Source organism: Melanerpes formicivorus, unplaced genomic scaffold (genome assembly GCF_026170545.1).
Source record: "Melanerpes formicivorus ecotype bairdi unplaced genomic scaffold, bMelFor1.0.p_v2 SCAF_70, whole genome shotgun sequence".
Classification (NCBI taxonomy): Eukaryota; Metazoa; Chordata; class Aves; order Piciformes; family Picidae; genus Melanerpes; species Melanerpes formicivorus.
Window position 1 is genome coordinate 151073 of NW_027142422.1, and position 20218 is coordinate 171290.

The following is a 20218-nucleotide window of genomic DNA, read 5'->3' on the forward strand; positions in this document are numbered from 1 at the left end:
GGCCTGAGGAGTGAATGGAACTGCAGTCACCTGCAAGCAGGCTGAGTAATAGGAAGGCTGAAGAGGAAGGTATGGGTCCTGTCTATCCACTCACAGAAGTGCAGGCCTTTGGGCTCTGCAGAGTGGTAGGAAAAGAGGAGTGATTGTTACCACTACTCTCTGAAGTAATTTTTGTACAGTGAGGGTGATGAAATATGGCCCAGGTTGCTCAGAGAGGTGGTGGATGCCCCACTTGGAGGTGTTCAGGAGGAGACTTGATGGGGTGCTTGGTGCTGTTGTTTAGGTGGGTTGGATTGGTTGATAGGTTGGACACGATCTTGAAGGTCTCTTCCAACCTGGTCTGGTCTGGTCTATTCTATTCTGTTCCTTGGAAGCATTCCAGGTCAGGTTGGTTGGGGCTCTGAGAAACCTAATGCAGCTGAAGATGTCGCTGCTCCCTGCAGAGGGGTTGGACTAGGTGACCTTTAAAGGTCTCCTCCATCCCAAACCATTCTGTCACCGCTATGACTCTGTGTCTCCAGCTCAGTCTGCATTTGCTGCAGACCGAGTGAAAGGCACACGTTAAAGTAGTGTCAAGAAGTGAAGAAGGCACAGTCAGTTTCAAGGGAGTCGTTAAATTGTGCTGGGTTTGTAAATTTCTGGAAGGGGATGTTTCAAGTGTGAATTGAAAACGTGCCACAGGTCCCTGTGTTGACTAGACAAAAGAAAATACAAGCAAGAAGTGGTAAAGCTCAAACTGGCTGGCCACAGAGCTTCTCTTTCCCCCTTTTTCCTGTCAGTACTGGTGTGGAGCACAGAAGAACTTGGGACTGTGATCTCTGAGTGGTTGGACTCCATGATCCAAAAGGTGTCTTCCACCCTCCACACTTCTATGCTCCTACGACTTAAACTGGTGTACTGTTTTGTGTTGCTTCTGTGGTTCTTCTGTACCCTCTGGTGAAAAATCACTGCAATGAGGTGCAGAGCTAGAGAAGTGAAACACTCAGACCTGCAGGTGAGCAGCACAAGTGTTCCAAGTAGGAATACCCTCTAAAGCCTCACTGAGAATAAAGCATGGACGATTTAGACTGGATATTAGGATGACATTCTTTGCAGTGAGGGTGGTGAGACAATGGAACAGGTTGCCCAGGGAGGTTGGCAGTGCCCCCTCCGTGAAGGTGTTCAAGGCCAGGTTGGATGGGGCCTTGAGCAGCCTGGTCTAGTGTGAGGTGTCCCTGCTCATGGCAGGGGTTTGGAAGGAGATGATTTTTCAGGTCTTTTCCAACCCAAACCATTCTGTGAATCTATGAGTAGGGATTGTTTGCTTTTAATTGGGAGGTGTGGATCAGATCCTGGCTGGCTGAGTGCTAGGAAGGTGAATGGACAGTCTGTTCTCCATTAGGGCTTTTCGTTCTCCTTTGGAAACAACAGCCCATGGCTCTCACAGGGTCGTCAGCAGAATGTTTTCTGTAATGCCATCCTAATGATGGGGACAGACCTTGCTCCTGAGGAGCACGGGGACGGCATGGCAAGTGGCAGAGGCAGCCTGCCTTTGGAAAGGCCTTTTGTACGGTTTTGTTTGTGTGGGTTTGTTGTAATAAGTTGAGGGAGGGAAGTTAGCAATGCACAAAACATGGCAGTTCAGAAGATGCCATCATCTGGTGCTTTTAACATGCACAAGAGCTTCCCCCGGGCACCAGAGCAGGATTCGAACCGGCCCACGCCTGAGACTGGGGTCGGGGGCTGAGTGGAGCCAGCGGGGAAGCGGCCAAGGGTGCTTTGGGAACGGGTGGGTGAGCGTGGGGCTGGCTGGGTGTCTGTTCCTGTGTGCATGTGGGGAGGGGGCTCCCCTGTGGGCTTGGAGGAGGCTCCCCTGTGTGTGTGCGCTTGTGTGGGGAGCGGGCTCCTCTGGGGCGAGGGAGGATCCCCTGTGCATGGGCAGGGATCTCCCCTGTGCATGGGCAGGGATCTCCCCCGTGTGCCCGCAGCCCTGCCGCCGGCTCTCGGTGCCGCGGCGGGGCCCAGCCGTGCCCAGCGCCGAGCGGGGCCCGGCTCTGCTCCACTTGCCTGCGCTCCGCCCCGTCCCTGCGCCCCGCGCTGCTGAGATCAGCTTCCTGCTTTTCATGTTCCTCCCGGCGCTGCTGCTCCTCCCCTCCAAGAGTTATTTTCTTCGCTCTGTAGTTGATTATTAATATTTGTTTAATTTTTTTTCCCCCCTAATTTTTATGGGTGGCTGCTGGCTCTTCTGCTGCCAGGCTCCCACCGTGCCAAGGCTGAGCAGCGGGGTGATGGTGATTTTGTTCTGTTGCAGAGCTGTAGGCAGAATGGTAGAGTGCTGCTCCCAAAACGTTTCAGTGCCAGCTCTGTGACCAGGGAAAGAGAAGGAGGTGAGTGCCAGTTCTGCATCGCGGAGGGCCGGGGAGTTGCTGGAGGTGGAACCAGGAGCCACAACCTGCCCCGGCTCGGCAAAAAGGAGAGAGCAGTTAACGTTGTTGTGCTCGCTGGTTAGATGCTTTTGCTGCTACTAACGCCCTGGTGGAGCACGCTCAGGAAATGATGGGGTTTACTGTAGCAAAGTGACACGGTTAATGAAAGCTTACAAGGTGTAAATTGGGATTTCTTTCACTGAAAAGCCTGGGCAGATAGAGCACAAACACAGCCATAAAGGGCAGATCAGAAAAGGAGGGGTGGCCCCAAACGGCTTTAGACAGGAAAAACACTGAACAAAGGTAGTTCCACAACTTTCAGATGAATTGAATAATGTGGAAGTTTTAGGCTATGCCTCTAAAAATCTTTTCACAGATCTTGAACAGAAAGTAGTGAGATGGAAATAAATCACTGTTGGGTGTAAAAAGGAAAATGATGATAAATCTAAACAGCTTTCATTTGCTTCCAGCTGGTCTGGTCTGGAAAACCTAATGTTGGGGAGGGGGAAGAATTTCAACCCACCACAAATAATTAACTTGTGATTAATTCAGATTGATTGCCAGAAAGAGACTTCATAGAATGGGTTGGGTTGGAAGGGACATTATGTGCTGCCCGAGGAGGTGGTGGAGTCACCATCATTGGAGGTGTTCAGGAGGAGACTTGATGGGGTGCTTGGTGCCATAGTTTAATTGATTAGGTGGGTTGGATTGGTTGATGGGTTGGACACGGTGATCTTGAAGGTCTCTTCCAACCTGGTCTGGTCTGGTCTAGTCTATTCTATTCTAGATCTATTCTGATCTAGTGTGGGGTGTCCCTGCCCATGGCAGGGGGGGTTGGAACTAGATGATCCTTGTGGTCCCTTCCAACCCTGAATGATACTATGATTCTATTCTATTCTATTCTATTCTATTCTATTCTATTCTATTCTATTCTATTCTATTCTATTCTATTCTATTCTATTCTATTCTATTCTATTCTATTCTATGTCATCTAGTTCCAAACCCTGTGCCATAGGCAGGGACACCTCCCTCTAGACCAGGTTGCTCAAGGCCTCCTCCAACTTCACCTTGAACGGTTTCATCCACAGCCTCCCTGGGCAACCTTGTTCCAGTGTCTCACGACCCTCACTGTGAAGAATTTCTTCCTGACATCCAACCTGAATCTCCCCTTTTCCAGATCCACTCTGTTCCTTCTTACCCTATCACTGCAAGGCCTTGCTAAATGAATCCCTTCCCAGTGATTTAGTAATAACTGAGTCTAGAGCAGCGTGATGTATGTGAGGGAATGACATGTTTTTGTAATGTGTGGAAATAAACTTGCACACAGGAAAAACAAACAAAGAGGAAAGCCTCCTTACAGGATGGAAGCCAGGTTGGTTGAGAGAAAACAGATTGTTTGGAAGAGAGTCTCAGTTGCCACGAACGGGCAGCTTGTGCAGGAATTTGTCTTCTTACACAGTTGGGATTTTTTGGAACTTCATTTTTTTCCCACCATTCCATAAAGAGAAACAATGTAAATGTCACAGGTTTATGAACTTGCAGCTTTTTTGACAGGTGAGCATCATTCTCAGTGGACCTTCTAATGGAGCTCCAAAATCATTCCTCTGTAAGGGATGGCAGGTTGGTGCTTTGCTGCCTTCTCCTTCCTGCCTGCTGACAGACTGTTCATTCTGAGTCAGCTGCCCTGAGTGACTTTGCTGGGCTCTTCATAGCCACCCAAAAGCATGGCTCTTGTGGGCCAACCAGTGCTGCATGATGCCATCACAGCTCCAAGGCACTGCTGCAGGTCTCAGCTGCTCCCCAGATGACAAGGGACAGTAGGAGGGAATCAAGGATATTGTTTGGGATCATAGAGGATGTGATGAGATGGGATGGGATGTGATGTGATGTGATCAGGATGGGATCCTGGTATCTCAGGCTCTCAGGTAGTGATAGGACTAGGGGGAATGGAATGAAGCTGGAGGTGGGGAGATTCAGGCTGGAGGTGAGGAGGAAGTTCTTCACCATGAGAGTGGTGAAGCCCTGGAGTGGGTTGTCCAGGGAGGTGGTTGGGGCCCTGTCCCTGGAGGTGCTTAAGCCCAGGCTGGCTGAGGCTGTGGCCAGGCTGATCTAGTGTGGGGTGTCCCTGCCCATGGCAGGGGGGTTGGAACTAGCTGATCCTTGTGGTCCCTTCCAACCCTGACTGATACTATGATACTATGATGTATTCCAAGCTCAGAGGCCTGAGCAGAACTGCTTGTGTCCTGCATGCAGACCAGGGTGCCCTTTTGGAGGAGCTGTTTTCTGTGATGCCCAGTTGAACTGACTGGTTCTGCTGTAAAATTAAACCTCTTTTGTTGTCTTAGATTAGATGTGAGAGTAGAGGATACTTCTCCTACAGTGAAGTTCTTCAGCAGCTGTGTGAAAGCAGTTGCAGGGTATCTTTGTTTTCAAAGTTTCAGTAGCAAATGAAAGGTTTACCAAATCAGAGACTGGGGGCTGGTGTTCTGTAACGTTTTGGGGTGTGACTGACATTTCTTTTTTGCCTTGATGGACATTACCACTGCTTCTTTTGGCTGTGGGGCGAGCTAGGAGCACATCTGGAATCGTCTCCCAAGGGAATCAGTGAATTCCCCTCTGTTGGTCAGTTGGAAGACTCATCTTGACAGGGTTCCAGGCCAGCTCATTTCAACTCCACTATGATAACCTTGAAAGGTTTGACCCAAGGATCTTTGAGGTGCATTCCAACATGGCATTCTGTGAAGCTGTGAGTTTTCTTTAGTGTGTTGTATTACTGGGCCACACTTACTCCTTGTGATTGAACACCTTCATGGATGACTGTATAAGGTCAGAAGAAAACCAGTAACACATTTCTACTGCCCTTTCTGAGGCCTGTCCATGATGGTGGAAGAGCACTCTGTAGGAAGTAGTAATAAAACTTCCAAGCACTTTGACTTCAGGTCCTGCTTGGTTTTGCCTCCATGCAAGCTGTTAATTCACTGCTGATAAATCTACTTCTCACTATGTATTTGTGCTCCAGAAACCTAACCATGTGCTGTGTGGTCATTCTGAGAGGTACAGCCTGTGGTTAAAGATGTTTTATATGCTGTTCATATCTGCATGTTAGAAAAATGGGGGATGCCCATTTGCCTCAGTGTGTTAATTGAGACCCTGGAACAGGTTGCCCAGGGAGGTTGGGGGGGGCCCCTTCCCTGGAGGTGTTCAAGGCCAGGTTGGATGAGGCCTTGAGCAGCCTGCTCTAGTGGAAAGTGTCCCTGCCCATGGCAGGGGGTTTGGAGCTAGGCAATTGATAAGGTCCCTTCCAACCCAAAGCACTCTATGAATCTATAAATGGCAACTTCTGCACAAAATGTGAGAAATGGGTTTATCCTGTAGGTGCAAATATAGTTCCTGCTTGGACCCAAGTGTCCAGTTCTTACTTGCCAAATGTTATCCTTTTACTCTCATTCCAGCACTAGAGAAACTGCAGCACTGATGTGAAGTGATGCCGGGCTGCAACTCTGCAGCACTGATGCTAAGCCCCAAGCCTAGCAGCTGCTGCACTTCTGGGCTGTTTTACTCATTTTGTACTTACTTTCAGAATTTTTGCCCTGATTGATGGTAGGCTGCTGTAAAAAAATGCTGCCTCTCTCAGCAGCCAAGGGCTCCTACTGCATTCTGTGCTTCAGACTGATTTGCCAGCCTTGCTGACAGCTCGGGTCAAAGCGTTTGCTACTTCTCTGTCACGTTTTGGCAACCTGGTCTTCTGCTAGCTTGTAGACATTTGCTAATTTATTTCAGAGTGCACTGAAGGGGGAATGGGAAGTTCTGTCTGCAAGTTGGATCTCTCCTTGTAGGAGAGGCTGTAAGGGTATTAATAAGTGCAGGTCATAAGAGAATGAACAAATGCTGTGTATTCGTAGGCATGAAGAGAAGAGTGAAAGGGATGGCTCCCAGAGCCTTTTGTTCCCTCTGTTCATTACATGTGTAGGGCTTCACCACAGACAGAAGAGACAGTACCTTATTTGAAGTACAGCTCCTTGACAAAGAAGTGAACAAGACTTATTTGACAGAGGCACTAAGGGAGCAGCATGTTTTATGTGACAGCTTTGTCATTGACAGGAGCAGTCCCGGCTCAGATGCTTGCATCCTGCTCTGGCAGGGGTGCTGGACTCCATCTTCAGATGTCCCTTCCAGTCCCTACCACTCTGTGGTCCTCCATCCCATGGCACAGATCCCATGGGGTACCCCTGGTGTTTTTGCAGTTGCATGATGAACTGATTGTAGCTAAAATTGGTGGGGTTTACTAGCTTAACTTTTTCCATCCACTAAAGATAGAACTGACCACCATCGGGTGGATCGTGTGGTGCGTCATGAGTTAGGCTGGAGAACTCAACAGCTCTGTTGCCCCCTGATAAGGAGTCCAGGAGTTTGAGGAATAGAAGCAGAAGCACAAGAATGATCAGAGGCAGGCAGACCTGCCCTATGAGGACAAGCTAAGAGAACTGGGTTTGTTCAGCCTTGAGAAGAGAAGGCTTAGAGGAGACATTGCCATGGACCAGTACGTCAAGGCTGGCTACCAGGAGGATGGAGACTCCCTTGTTACAAGGAATCACATGGAAAAGACAGAGGGGCTGGGAACAAGTTACTCCTGGAGAGATTCAAATTGGACTCCAGAAGAATTTTTTTCCCCATGAGAACAGTTAGAGGTTGGAATCATTTCCCAAGGGAAGCAGTGGATTTCCCTCCACTGGTCAGTTTTATGACTTAGCTTGACAGGCTGCTGGTTCCATCTCCTTCCAACTATACTCTTACCTAGAAAGCTTGGATCAGATGATCCTTGAGGTCCCTTTCAACCTGGAATTCTGTTGATTCTGTGACCAGGGGACAGGGCTGCTTTTGGCTTCAGAGCTGGCTTGTGCATTCTTACTGCTTGTCAAGCTCCAGCCTTAAGGGCAGGCTAAGTAAAATGCAAGAGAAGGAGGATGTATCTCCAGAAATAGACCACTATTGTCAATATTTCTTTTACTGGGGATATAGCTGCATCTTTTCAATGTGATTATGTTTTTGCAGGCTGGATAGCTTCCAGTCCAGATAGCATCAGTTAGTTACTGATGCTGGAGATAGCATGCCTTAATTGTGGGGTGGCTGTTCCCTTCCTCCTGACATCCTTTCTGGAGTGGGTGCTTCCTTGCATAGCTTTTCTTTGTGTGAGCCAGCATGAAAGTTGTTGTGAGTTCCCTGGGCCTTTCAGTGAGTGTGTTTGATCACTTATTTTTACCCAGGTAATGTCTGGATTAAAGAAAGTAATTCTGGGTACAGAATGCTAAGTTGCTCCAGATTCAAGGTGCTGGTTCAGCTTTGGAGCTGTGGCTGTCAGTTCTTCATACACTCAGTTACTCTGAGGTTTTGAGTAGGGGCAGAGTACCTCTCAGTGCTGCCCCTAGTCAGCCCTGCAGGATTTTTGGTTGGTTGGGTTTTAAATGGCTGTTGTTGCTTGTTTGTGGAGTTCAGGGAAGCTTCTGTTAGTGGTTTGCAAGCTTTCCTTATATGTGTTAGGTGCTTGGGGGGGGGGAGTCAGCAAATATTTCTACCTGAAGTCCTTGGGGGGGCTGTGTTTTGGCTGGGGTTGTATTTTGCATCCTAGGATGAAGATCCAGTTTGCACCCATGTGTTTGTCCAGGGCCTTGTTACCCTCTGTGAGACACTGCAAGGACAGAAATCCCATGCTAGTGGGTTTTGAAAAGGGATTACAGGGCCAGTGTTTGCTTTGCTTGGAAGTTGTTCAGACAGTAGAACTAAGAGTGGAAAATGTCATCTCTGCTCCTTCCCTGGCCCTAACAAACTGGAAACCTGTAGCAGAATCTGGCAGGTGCTCTTCAGGTTTTTGAGTCCTAATTGAAAGTGCCCTCAGCCTCAAAAGGATGCTGCCCAGTGCAAACTTGGTAAACAAAGGAATCTTGTGTTTGTGGGAGAGGAACAAAAGGAATGACAATTCCCCAGGGAGAAAGAAAACTTACTTAGATGTTCCTATCAAGATTTCACAGCATGAAATTCAGTTGGCTTTTATAAAGGCAGGCTGGTTGAAAGAACCACCTAGAATCCAAGCATAAAAACCTGCAAGAGTGGCAGTTGAGTTGGATTGTATCTTTCTTTTGAAAGGAAAAGTAAGGTGGTTTTTCTTCTCTTCACCAGCAGCCTTGAGGTTTCCTGGTGAGCAGAGCCCATCAGAGGTGGGCTGGGACCTGGTGAGGAAGCTAGTTCCTGAGAGCAGATCACTTCTTCATCAGGCAAATTACAGCAAATACAAGGGAACTAACACCTCCAGAGCTGGTGCAGCTGGGCCATGACCATGGTTGTGTCAGTGTAGAGCTTCTGATGAGACAGGGAGTTCCTGCTACTGTTGCAGCACCTTCTGACAGTGTTATTTCATTCTCTGCATGGATACGGTGTAATGGCAGCAGCATTCTACACAGATTGGTCTGGGATCATACTGGGAGAGCCTCAACTCTCCCAGGAGCTGGAAGGAGGGGAGAGCCCCAACTCTCCCAGGAGCTGGGAAGAGGGGAGAGCCCCAGCTCTGCCAGGAGCTGGAAAGAGGAAAGAGCCTCCCAGCTGTGGAGGGCTGGTGCAGGGAGCTGCTGTGGTGTTCTTCTCAGGGTATAGTATTCCCTGATGGGAACTTGAGGAAGCTCTACAATGAGAGTGGCAAAATACTCAAAACAAGTTGCCCAGGGATGCGGTTGAGGCCCTGTCCCTGGAGACATTGAGGATCAGACTTGAGGTGGCCCTGGGCAGCCTGATCTAGTTGGAGGTGTCCCTGCTGACTGCAGAAGGGTTGGACAAGATGACTTTTGAGGGTCCCTCCCAACTGGATGCAGTCCCTGAATCTGTGATGGCCAGCTAACCTGAGCTGAAATGGGAAGTACCTGAAGTTTCCCAAGTGTGAGCCTCGAGTGTGGCAGGACAGCTTTTGTGTAGTGAAGGCTAATACTTAACAGGGTTTTGTTTTCTTCCACTCATTGGTGTAGCTGTGGTACCCCAATTTCCCACCTTCAGCTGCAGCTAGGTCCAAGCTCCTTAACAAAACCATAATGATGATTTGCTCTTTTCTGGACTTTGCATTGGAGTTACACAAGGATTGATGAGGAAAGCTAGGTGGCACCTTTCTGACTGCACTGATTGAGGCAGATAGAGACTCTGAGTCACAGGGAGGGTGAATAGGAATTTTAAGGAAGCCTTTAGGCTCATCCATCACAGGTCTGAAGAACCTATAGTTCCTGGTTTCTGAGAAGGGGCTACAGCTGCTAAGGTAAAGTTATGAGATGTTAAACCACACAGGTATTGGTGGTGGGGTGGTTAGAAAACTGAGAGGGATATTCAGCACCTGGTGCCCACTGCATTGGATTGATCTCTGAGTGGGGGTGACTGGGTTTAAAAAGAAGAGGTGTAAAGAGCAGTCTAGGAATGGAATAGAATAGAATAGACCAGACCAGGTTGGAAGAGACCTTCAAGATCATCATGTCCAACCTATCATCCAACACCACCTAACCAACTAACCCATGGCACCAAGCACCCTATCAAGTCTCCTCCTGAGCACCTTCAGTGAAGGTGACTAAGTAGCACTTAAGGGCTTTTTACAAGGGCTTCTAGTGATAGGACAAGGGGGAATGGCTTTGAGCTGGAAGAATTAGACTGGGTAGTGAGATATGGGAACAGGTTGCCCGGGGAGGCTGTGCATGCCCCCTCCCTGGAGGTGTTCAAGGCCAGGTTGGATGAGCCCTTGAGCACCCTGGGCTGGTGGGAGGTGTCTCTGCCCATGGTAGGGGGTTGGAAGGAGATGATCTTTAAGGTCTCTTCCAACACAAACCATTCTGTGAATCTTAAGTGCCATCCCCAGCAAAAGAACTGAAGCCAGTCCTGCTGTCTGCTCAGGTACAGTTGCTCAGCAGGTGGCACACATGGACAGAGGAACAAAAACTGTTCCGCAGCTGAGTTGGTTTGAAACAAAGGTGTTGATGGGGAAAAATCAACCCTGATTTTCCCCTTTGGGATTTCTAACACAGGTCCAATGACAATTCAGCTGCAGTTTTCCAAGCAAGTTATACTGCCTAAAGTTTGTGGGGCTTACCTGACTGGAGATGTTGAGCAAAGAGCTGCTAAAGCATTATGATACTTTCCTATTTTTGTGTGGAGCTTAATAAGGTTTTTGTAGAGCTTAGGACTGTTTATCAGTGCTGGTTTCACTCAGCCTTTGAATAGCTGTTCAAGGCATGATGGTTTGCAGGTCATTGGGCAGATGAGTGAGAGGCCTTGCCTGAATACTTGCTAGGTGCTCAGTCCACCCCTACCTGTGGATTTTGTGGAAGAGGAGGAGGGCTAGAAACCAAGGAGGATCAGGTAGCTTGCTGTGCTGCTGCTTTGCCCTTTAACTGCTGAGCAAGACCACCGCTGGAACTGGTGCCTTACATGTAGAGCAGTGTTATTCAGAGGGTCTGGCCCTTGAAGAGGAAAAGTGAGCTTCCTATGGGGTAGAAACAACACAGCACATCTCCCAAGCATGTGTAGGGACACAACTTGGAATTTGGCCTTGATGGTGGCCAGAGGTGGGAAGCTTAGGTTAAGGACAAGTTAGAGAACATGGGCATGGATTGGTAGCAGCTACTGCTCATTCAGTGTACTCTCCTCAGTGCTGGTGTGCTTTCAGGGCTCACAACTCCTGTCTTAACTGCAGAATCCAGGCAGGTTGCAGGAATTATCTGTGGCCACTAGATGACTCCTTCAGCCTGCTGGGAGGTGAGCTAGGAGCTGAAAAGATCTGCTGTGGAAAGGAGAGGACTGTTCTTGGAGGGTGCTGAGGGAGAGGCAGCGAAATAAAGTTGTTTTAGATCTCACAACTGAAGGAAGTGTTAACATGTTTGAGTTGAAGTAGTTACAGGACAATGCAGCAGTAAAACACTGATTTTTGAGGCTTCTTGTTGGGTACTTTTAACAGCAATTGCAGAATGAGAAATTCGGAGGAAACTCTACAGTGAAGGTGGTGAGACACTGGACCAGGTTGCCCAGGGAGGTGATGGATGCCTCCTCCCTGGAGGTGTGCAAAGCCAGGCTGGATGGGCCCTTGAGCAACCTGGTCTAGTGGAAGGTGTCCCTGCCTGTGGCAGGGGGCTTGGAACTAGATGATCTTTAAGGTTTCTTCTCAACTCAAACCATTCAATGAACCTGTAAAAGAAAGGTTGTGGCCCCCTGAGGATCAGGGAGATTTGTTGAGCTAACAGATCTGTGAAGGGGCTAATGCTGCAAGTTGTACTACTTGTTGTCTAGACTACAGCAATGCCTGGTTTTATGTTGAGCTCTGCTGTTACCATTCCTATTTTGTAAGCTTGGGGGGGAGGGAAACAACTCACAATATCACAAAACCCCCAAAGCCCAAACAAACAAAACCCCCCAACAACACAAAATAATACCAGAAAAGAACTCCCCCAAACCAGCAGCAGTACAACTGTCTTTGCTGCCTCTTTGCATCTTGAATGTGGCTGGATGAATCCTGTTAGAAGGGAAAGAAAGTTTGACATTAAAGCCCAGGCAGAACGTTGCCCAAGTCCCTGCAGATTCCACTGCACCCTCAGAGGGTCTGCTCCTCACCCTGCAGTGCTCAGCATTAAATAATCTTCCTCCCATGTAGAGACAGAGTAAATGATGCTTCAGTTTCATAAACATGTTTTTGCCAAGGTCTGTGCTCAGCATCTAGTACAGACCTTATCAAGGCAATTAGATGATGAAGTGGCATTTCAGTTGCTCTGTGGGTTTCTCTGACATTACTGTATCTCAGAAGAAAATGATACAGGAATAACTAGTTGCTCTGAAGTGTGACCTGTTGGTGGTGCAAAGTATGAGCTGTATAAAAGACCAGTGCACCCAGGGCTGATGAGGCTTGTTTATGATTTCATTGCTTTTGTCAGCCACTAGAATCATAGAAGCAGTAAGGGTGGAAAAGACCTCAGAGATCATCAAGTCCTACCTGTCTCCCAACACCTCATGACTAACTAAACCATGGCTTCATCCAATCCTTTTTTGAACACCTCTAGGGATGGGGACTCCACCTTCCTGGGAAGCACTCTTCAAGGTCCCTTCCAACCCAACCCAATCTGTGAATGAAGTGGCAGAGGGAAGGGTGAGCTCAGTGTGCTTATCCCTCTGCTGACCTATGGCTCACAGGACTCATGCTTGTATGCCTAGCTTTCTGCTTCTTCCTTGCTCATCAGCTATCATTGTGGATAGAGTAGCTAGTCCCTTGGACACTTCTTTGTTCCTGTCCTTAGCATAGTGAAGTTTTAGAATGGTCAGTTGGAGTGTGGACAGTTTGGAATGTTAGGTGTTGTGCAGAGACCTAGACAGGCTGGAGAGCTGGGCTGAGAATCTCCTGAGGTTCAGTAAGGTGAAGTGCAAGGTCCTGCACTTCTGTCAGGCCAATGCTCGATACCCCTACAGGCTGGGGGATGATGAGATTGAGAGCAGCCCTGCAGAGAAGGACTTGGGGGTGCTAGTGAGTGCCAAGCTGGATGTGAGCCAGCAATGGGCACGTGCAGCCCAGAAGGCCAGTGGCATCCTAGGCTGTGTTACAAGGAGTGTGACCAGCAGGTTGAGAGAAGTGGTTCTGCCACTCTGCTCTGGTGAGACCTCACCTGGAGTACTGTGTCCAGCTGTGGGACCCCCAACACAAGAGAGAGATGAACCTGCTGGAGCAGGTCCAGAGCAGGCCACAAAAATGACCAAAGACCTGCAACACCTCTGCTGTAAGGACCAGCTGTTCAGCCTGGAGGAGGCTCTGGGCAGACCTTAGAGCTACACTTCAGTATCTGAAGGGGACCTTCAGGCTGAGGAGGGACTGCTAAGAAGGGCTTGCAGTGATTTGACACGAGGCAAGGGTTCAGACCTGGAGCAGGGGAGATTTATGCCCAACACTTGGAGAAAATTCTTCACAAGGAGATTGATGAAGTGCTGTAATAGGTTAGTCAGACTGGTGGTGGAGGTCTCATCCCTACAGACATTCAAGATCAGACTTGCTGTGGCCCTGGGCAGCCTGATCTAGTTGGAGACATCCCTGCTGACTGCAGGGGGGTTGGACAAGATGATCTTTGAGGGTCCCTTCCAACCTGACACAATCTGATTCTCTGAGGGAACGCTGAGAATGGTCAGTGTGAGACACAAAATCAGACTTGTGGGGTGTTTTTCCCTCTAAATGCAATAAAACCCTCACAAACCAACATCCTTGGGAGCCTGAGGAACTCTTTGAATGAATGTTTGAGATAAGGTTGGTACAGCACTTACACAAATCACTGGATGAGATCACAGAGTGCCTGGTTGGAAGGGACCTCAAGGATCATTTGGTCCAACCTTGAGTAAAGCTTCATCTCTTTCTAACCCTCTTTTAATAGTTCTACCCTCAGATACAAGCATGCATTTATGTAGGAAGAGTCAGGTGTAGACCTGACCTCCTCTTGAGGTCTGTCAGCAGATGCCTTTGAAGAAGCTTGCCTTTTTCATTGCTGGATTGTGTTAGAGAGCTGTAAACTGAGTGAGGCTGCAGGCAGCTCCTCCAGCTTCTGACTGGTTCTGCAGAGCTCCAGGATCTTTGCCTGCCTTAGCCTTGCATTTCCCAAAGGCCTGTACCTGCATTCCTGTCAGCTGCAGTGCAGGGAATGTGGATTCAGGAAGTTTCTGACAACTGGAGCCTTTCCCAGCACCAGTTTAGAAGCTGGGTTTCATATCCTAGTGCCAATATTGACACAGCTCTGAGGAGGGTGGACTTAGCTTTCATTCTGCAGAGGGTATGTTCTCTGATGTGCATCCAGCAACTTGTGTGGGTGGGATCTCTGTTGTATGTGGGCACAGGAGTTCCCTCTAGGATTAGATTTCTTCATCCTCTCAAAGCTGCTTTAAGGTGAATGCTTTTTGTGCTGCTGAGGATTTGATTTGGTGTAGCAGCCTGTAGCAGGGCAGCAGCTGCTGAGGCCACCCCACAGTGCACAAGAAAGTCCTCCCTTACCAGAGTGACCAAACTCCTTCCACCTTCCTCAGCCCTCCTGGCCTTCAGAACAAGAAACCTACAGGACAAGAGTGATGAAATACTTAAATAGCTCTCAGTACTGATACCTCATTTTAGGATGACACTGAACAAGTGAGTGATTCTGCTTGTAGTGACAGGATGAGGGGCAGTGGCTTTGAGCTGCAGAAGGGGAGGTTTAGACTGAATATTGGGAAGAAAATCTCGACAGGGTGGGGAGACACTGGAACGGGTGGAGCTTGTGGATACTTCCTCCCTGGAGGTGTTCAAGGCCAGGCTGGATGAGGTCTTGAGCAACCTGCTGCAGTGGAAGGCTGGGAGGGTTGGGAGCTAGATGATCTTTTAAGTCTCTTCCAACCCAAACCATTCTGTGAGTCTGAGTTCACTGGTTTATTGAGAATCCTTTGAAGTCAGGGAGAATCTCAGCCTGTTTCCTCCTCAGCATAGCATTTCCAGATGAATTACAACTGAATCTCTTGAAGGGTTGTGCCAGTGTGCTGGACAAGATGACACCTTTGCTTTTGCATGTGTAGTAAGGCAGATAAAGAATGTGTATTTATTGAAGCCTAGTTCCCCAACTCAAGCTGCAGCAAAAGCTCTGCCTAAGATGCTGCTGGAGACCTCAGAGTAACACCTCAGACTCAGCCAGGCTGGCAGCCAGCAGTCTTTCTCAAGCAGTTGAAAGCTGTAGATGTGAGTTTCCAAAGAGGTGAACTGTTTGTAGCAAGGCTTTTGTAGCCCAAGATGGGCTGCAGCAGATCTGGTATGGAACAGGAGTCCTAATGGTAGCAGCTGATAGCTGTGACGTCCTCAATAATGTCTGGTTTTCCCTCTCCAAAGTGAATGAGCAGCAGAGCAGACTTGAAAAGCAGTGCTTGGTGTTTATGTGGCTAGAATAGGCCTTCCTCCTGTGTGATTGACAGGTTAGCTCAGCTGATCTCTGGAGCAGTCTGCCCAGGCAGATTGTGGATGCCTGCTTCCTGGAGACCTTCAGGGTCAGGTTGGATGAGGCCTTGATCCCCCTGGTATAGTTCAATTAGAATCATTAAGGTTGGAAAAGACCTTTAGGATCATTGAGTCCAGCCATAACCCAACTACCATAACCAAGAACCCATATCATGGAGTGCCACATCTCCCTGCTTCTTGAACACCAGGAGGGATGGCAACTCCACCACCTCCCTGGGCAGCCTGTTCCAGCACCTGACCACTCTCTCAGTGAAGAAGTTTTCCTAATGTCCAGTCTAAACCTCCCCTGGGGCAACTTCAGCCCATTTCCTTTTGTCCTATTGCTAGTTACTTGAGAGAAGTGACCAACTCCAGCCTCCTGTCAGGCAGTTGCAGAGAGCAGTAAGATCTTCCCTTAGCCTTCTCTTCTCCAGCCTAAACAACCCCAGCTCCCTCAGCTGCTCCTTGTGCAACATGCCCTCCAAGCCTCTCACCAGCCTTGTTCCTCTTCTCTGCATGTGCTCCAGGACCTCACTATGGTTCCTATGCTGTGGCACCTGGAACTGAACACAGTACTCAAGCTGTGGCTTCACCAAGGCCAAGTAGAGGGGACCCTGCTCCTGCTGGACACACTGGTTTGGATACAGGCCAGGGTGCTGTTGGCCTTCTTGGCCCCTGGGCTGACTGATATTCAGCTGGCCATCCACCAGCAGGCCCATGTCCTTTGTCACCAGACTGCTTTCCAGCCACTCTCCCCCAAGCTTGTAGCATTGCTTGGGGTTATTGTGACCAAAGAGCAGGACCTGACACTTGGTCTTGTTAAACCTCTTTCTGTTGACCTCAGCCCATCCATTAAACCTGTCCAGATCTCCCTGCACTGCCTTCCTACCCCTGAGCTCTGTCAGCACTCCTGCTCAGTGTAGTGCTGTCTGCAGGTGCTGATGGTGCACCTCATCCCCTCAGCCAGATCATTGATAAAGATATCAAACAGAACTGTCCCAAATACTCAGCCCTGAGCCTGGGGGGGGGGGGGGGGGGGGGAGGGAGGGGAAGAGGGACACACACGGGGGGGGGGGGGGGGGGGAGGGAGGGGAAGAGGGACACACACACTTGTGACCAGCTGCCAGCTGGGTTTAACTCCATTTACCACAACATTTTGGGCCCAGCCATCCAGCCAGGTTTTAATCCAGTGAAGAGTCCACCTGGCTGTGCCATGGGCCTCAAGATTCTCGAGAAGAGTGCTGTGGGAGACAGCATCAAAGGCTATACTAAAGTCCAGGTAGCCAAAGGCCACAGCCTTTCCCTCATCCACTAGGCAGCTCTGTTGGGGAAACAATTGGGGTGTGTTTTTTTTCCCCAGCCTTGACTGTAACCTTTTTGTATGTGGATTAATCCTGCTGCTCTCAGTGTTGTATAGCTGCTGGCTTTCAGAGAAAGCCTGATCCGAGGGATGCACACAGGATGCTGAATGTACACAGCAGGGTGGGGAAACATAGGGCTTGCAGAAAAGAGCTGAGCTCTGAGCTAACTGGGGACAAATACATTGCCTGCAATTTATTTGGGACATACTGGAAATGGAGCTGGTGGCCAGTCACCAGTGGGGGTCTGCATGGCTCAGTGCTGGGGCCAGTTCTCTTGAACATCTTCATCGATGATCTGGAGAAGGGAATTGAGTGCAGTCTCAGTAAGTTTTTGGATGGCAGGAAGTTGGGTGGGAGGGTTGATCTGCTGGGGGGCAGGAAGGGTCTGCAAAGGCATCTGGCCTGGCTGGATTGATAGGCTGAGGTCAATTGTATAAAGTTTAACAAAGCCAAGTGCTGGGTCCTGCACTTGGGTAACAGTGACCCCATAGGTGCTCCAGTTCTGTGGCAGAGTGTCTGGAGACTGCACAGCAGAAAAGGACTTGGGGATGCCGTTCCACAGCTCTCTGAACATGAGTCAGCAGTGAGGTCAGGTGGCCAAGAAGGGGCTGCCTGGGGAGGTGGTGAAGTCACCATCACTGGAGGTGTTCAGGAGAGGACTTGATGGGGTGCTTGGTGCCATGGGTTAGTTGTTTAGGTGGGTTAGATTGGTTGATGGGTTGGACACGATGATCTTGAAGGTCTCTACCAACCTGGTCTGGTCTATTCTATTCCTATTCTATTCCACTTTGAAGGTCATTTAGCTCTAACTCTCCTGCCATGGGAAGGGACACCTTCCACTAGACCAGGTTGCTCATCCAACCTAGCCTTGAATACTTCCATGGAGGGGGCATCCATGGCCTCCTTGGGCAGCCCAGTCCAGTGTCTCACCAAGAGCATTCCAACAGAACACTTACTCAAACCTGGAAATGCAGCTTGGGGGTGGCAGGCGTGTTGACTTACTGCAGAATCAGGACAGGAAGAAGTGGAAGAGAGTGTCCAGGAGTTCCTGTGAGATTCAGCCTCACCCTGTGAGAAGGGCTTGCCAGGCTGTGGGCTGGCTGTGGGGTTTCTGTGACAAATCTGCTGAATGAAAAGGCCGAAGCACGATCGGAATGCGCAGTGTCCGCCCTGCTCAACTCAGCTGGGGAGAGCAGAGCTCACTGCCTTCTTCCTAGGGTTTTACTCTGTTTGATAAAGTTAATTTTAGGCCTGATTCTGCCTTTTCTGGCAGCTCTGCTGTGCTTGTGGGCTGAGGATGAGAGAAAGGGAGATGGGTCACACACACAGAAACTGGTCTTGCAGACCAGATCTGGCAGGCGGCTGTGGGGCGCAGACCTCGGGCTGCGATCTCTTCATCGCCTGTGGTTTGCTGGCTTGGCAGTGGCGCTGGGAACTCAGACAGCTCTTGCTGCTCTTCAAGAGAGACCTGGCAGGAGGTTATCTGCTGAATCAGAAAAGGGCAGTTTTGTGTCACTACTTCTCAGAATGACAGAGAATCATCAGGTTGGAGGGGATCCTCAGAGGGCATCTACTTCCAATTCCACAGCTGTGTGCAGGTCTTCAGTTTTGAAATGTTGATTCTGACCAGATGGTCCTTGGGGTCCCTTCCTGCCTGGCATTCTGTGATGCTGTGTGATTCTGCAACTAACAAGTATTTGATTGCCTTCATTATAGAATCATAGAATGCCCTGGGTTGGAAGGGACCTCTAGAGGTCATGTAGTCCAAGTCCCCTGCAGTCAGCAGGGACACCTCCAGTTAGATCAGGCTGCCCAGGGCCACTTCAAGTCTGATTTTGGATGTCTCCAGGGAAGAGGCCTCCACTACACCTCCAGGCAACCTGTTCCAGTGTTTCACCACCCTCACTCTAAAGAATTGGTCATGGCTGCCTCCTCCATGGAGGCATTCAAGGCCAGGTTGAATGAGGCCTTGAACAACCTGGTTTAATGGGAGGTGTCCCTGCCCGTGGCAGGAGGATTGGAACTGGATGATCTCTGAGGTCCCTTCCCAACCCAAACCATCCCCTGATCCTGCTTTAACTAATCACTCCATTTGCATGTTGTGGTCACTAGAGGGCAGACGTGTGCTTCTGTGAATCAATTAGTAACTTCAAATGAACAATTAATTAACTGCAAGGAGGTAGAAGTAGTTGTCTAGTGAAAATAAACATTTTTTGACACTTTAATAAAACAAATGGGAAGTTTTCCTTCTTCATTATGATTGAAGATGGTGCATTAAGATTTTTTTGTCATTGTTCTGCTTTCTAGATTACTTAAGTGCTCTGATATGTGCTTGCTGTGATGATTTCAAATAGCATTGACTGGTGGGCAAGCTTGAGTCCCCTCTGTTTCCCACTCTGTCTGTACCTTACCTTGCAGAAGCTGTGTGCATGCCTGTGTTCCACGCTCAAAGTCTGCTGAGTTCATGCCCCAGCAGCAAGGAGGAGAGAGGCATGCATCAGCTCCTTGTAGCTACAGAGGGGGCAGTCAGCACAGGGCACTTGAGCACAATCATTTGAAAGGCAAGAGCTGAGCAGCCCGGGGAACCACACAGCAGAGCAACAAAAGGAGGACAGGGAAGTAGAGGGGGGAGACAAGGAGATCCAGAAAAGCCAAACTGAAATGCAAGTGTCAATTAGTCCTGGAAAGCCCCTGTGGCTTTTCAAGTATTTATTCAAATGAAGATGTCCCTGCAATGTCTGGCAACACTCAGCCTCTTCAGCAAACACCTTCTGCAGGCTGCTGCATCAGCTCTTAACAACCAAGCACAATGCTGCACTCCAGTAGCACCTTCAAGTAGGATTTCAACCTGTGTGCTCTACCTGCTATTGTTACAGGCAACTAGTAACAGGCTTCCAAGTGAGAGGAGGGAGGAAAATACCTTCCTTTTGCAGATATTCTGCTTAACTGTTACTCATCTGTTATTATTCATTTAGTCTGGAGAAGAGGAGGCTGAGGGAAACCTCATTGCTCTCTGCAACTCCCTGAAAGGAGGCTGGAGTGAGGTGAGGGTCGGTCTCCTCTCCCGAGTATCAGGTGATAGAACGAGAGAAAATGGCCTGAAGTTGTGCCAGGAAAGGTTTAGGTTGGAGAGGAGGAAAGATTCCTTTCCTGCAAGAGTGGTCAGGCACTGGAGTAGGCTGCCCAGGGTGGTGGTGGAGTCACCATCCCTGGAGGTGTTCAAGAAATGTGTGGACATGGCACTCTGGGACGTGGTTTAATGGCCATGGTGAGGAGAGGATAGGATAGAGTAGGATAAGGTAGAATGGAATGGAATGGAATAGAATTAACCAGGTTGGGAAATACTTAGGTGGATGGCTGGACTTGAAGATCTTGGAGGTGCTTTCCAACTGAAACAATTCTGTGGTTCTGTATTTTGCCTGATCTTTGGACACAGATGGAAGTTTCTCCTTGGCTGGTGG

The 20218-nt window shown here is 49.1% G+C and overlaps 1 protein-coding gene across 12 annotated transcripts in view; it reads left to right on the forward strand.

Annotated features, from left to right (window-relative positions):
- The window catches only part of BBX (BBX high mobility group box domain containing), a 127622-nt gene that overhangs the window by 36503 nt on the left and 70901 nt on the right, over positions 1 to 20218 (forward strand). The window contains exon 3 of one of the 12 annotated variants that reach the window (XM_068163051.1): positions 2291 to 2366. The exons of the other annotated variants lie outside the window; for them this stretch is intronic. The gene's annotated coding sequence lies outside the window, so the exon portion shown is untranslated. The remainder of the gene's footprint in view (positions 1 to 2290; positions 2367 to 20218) is intronic. 12 annotated transcript variants of the gene reach the window in all.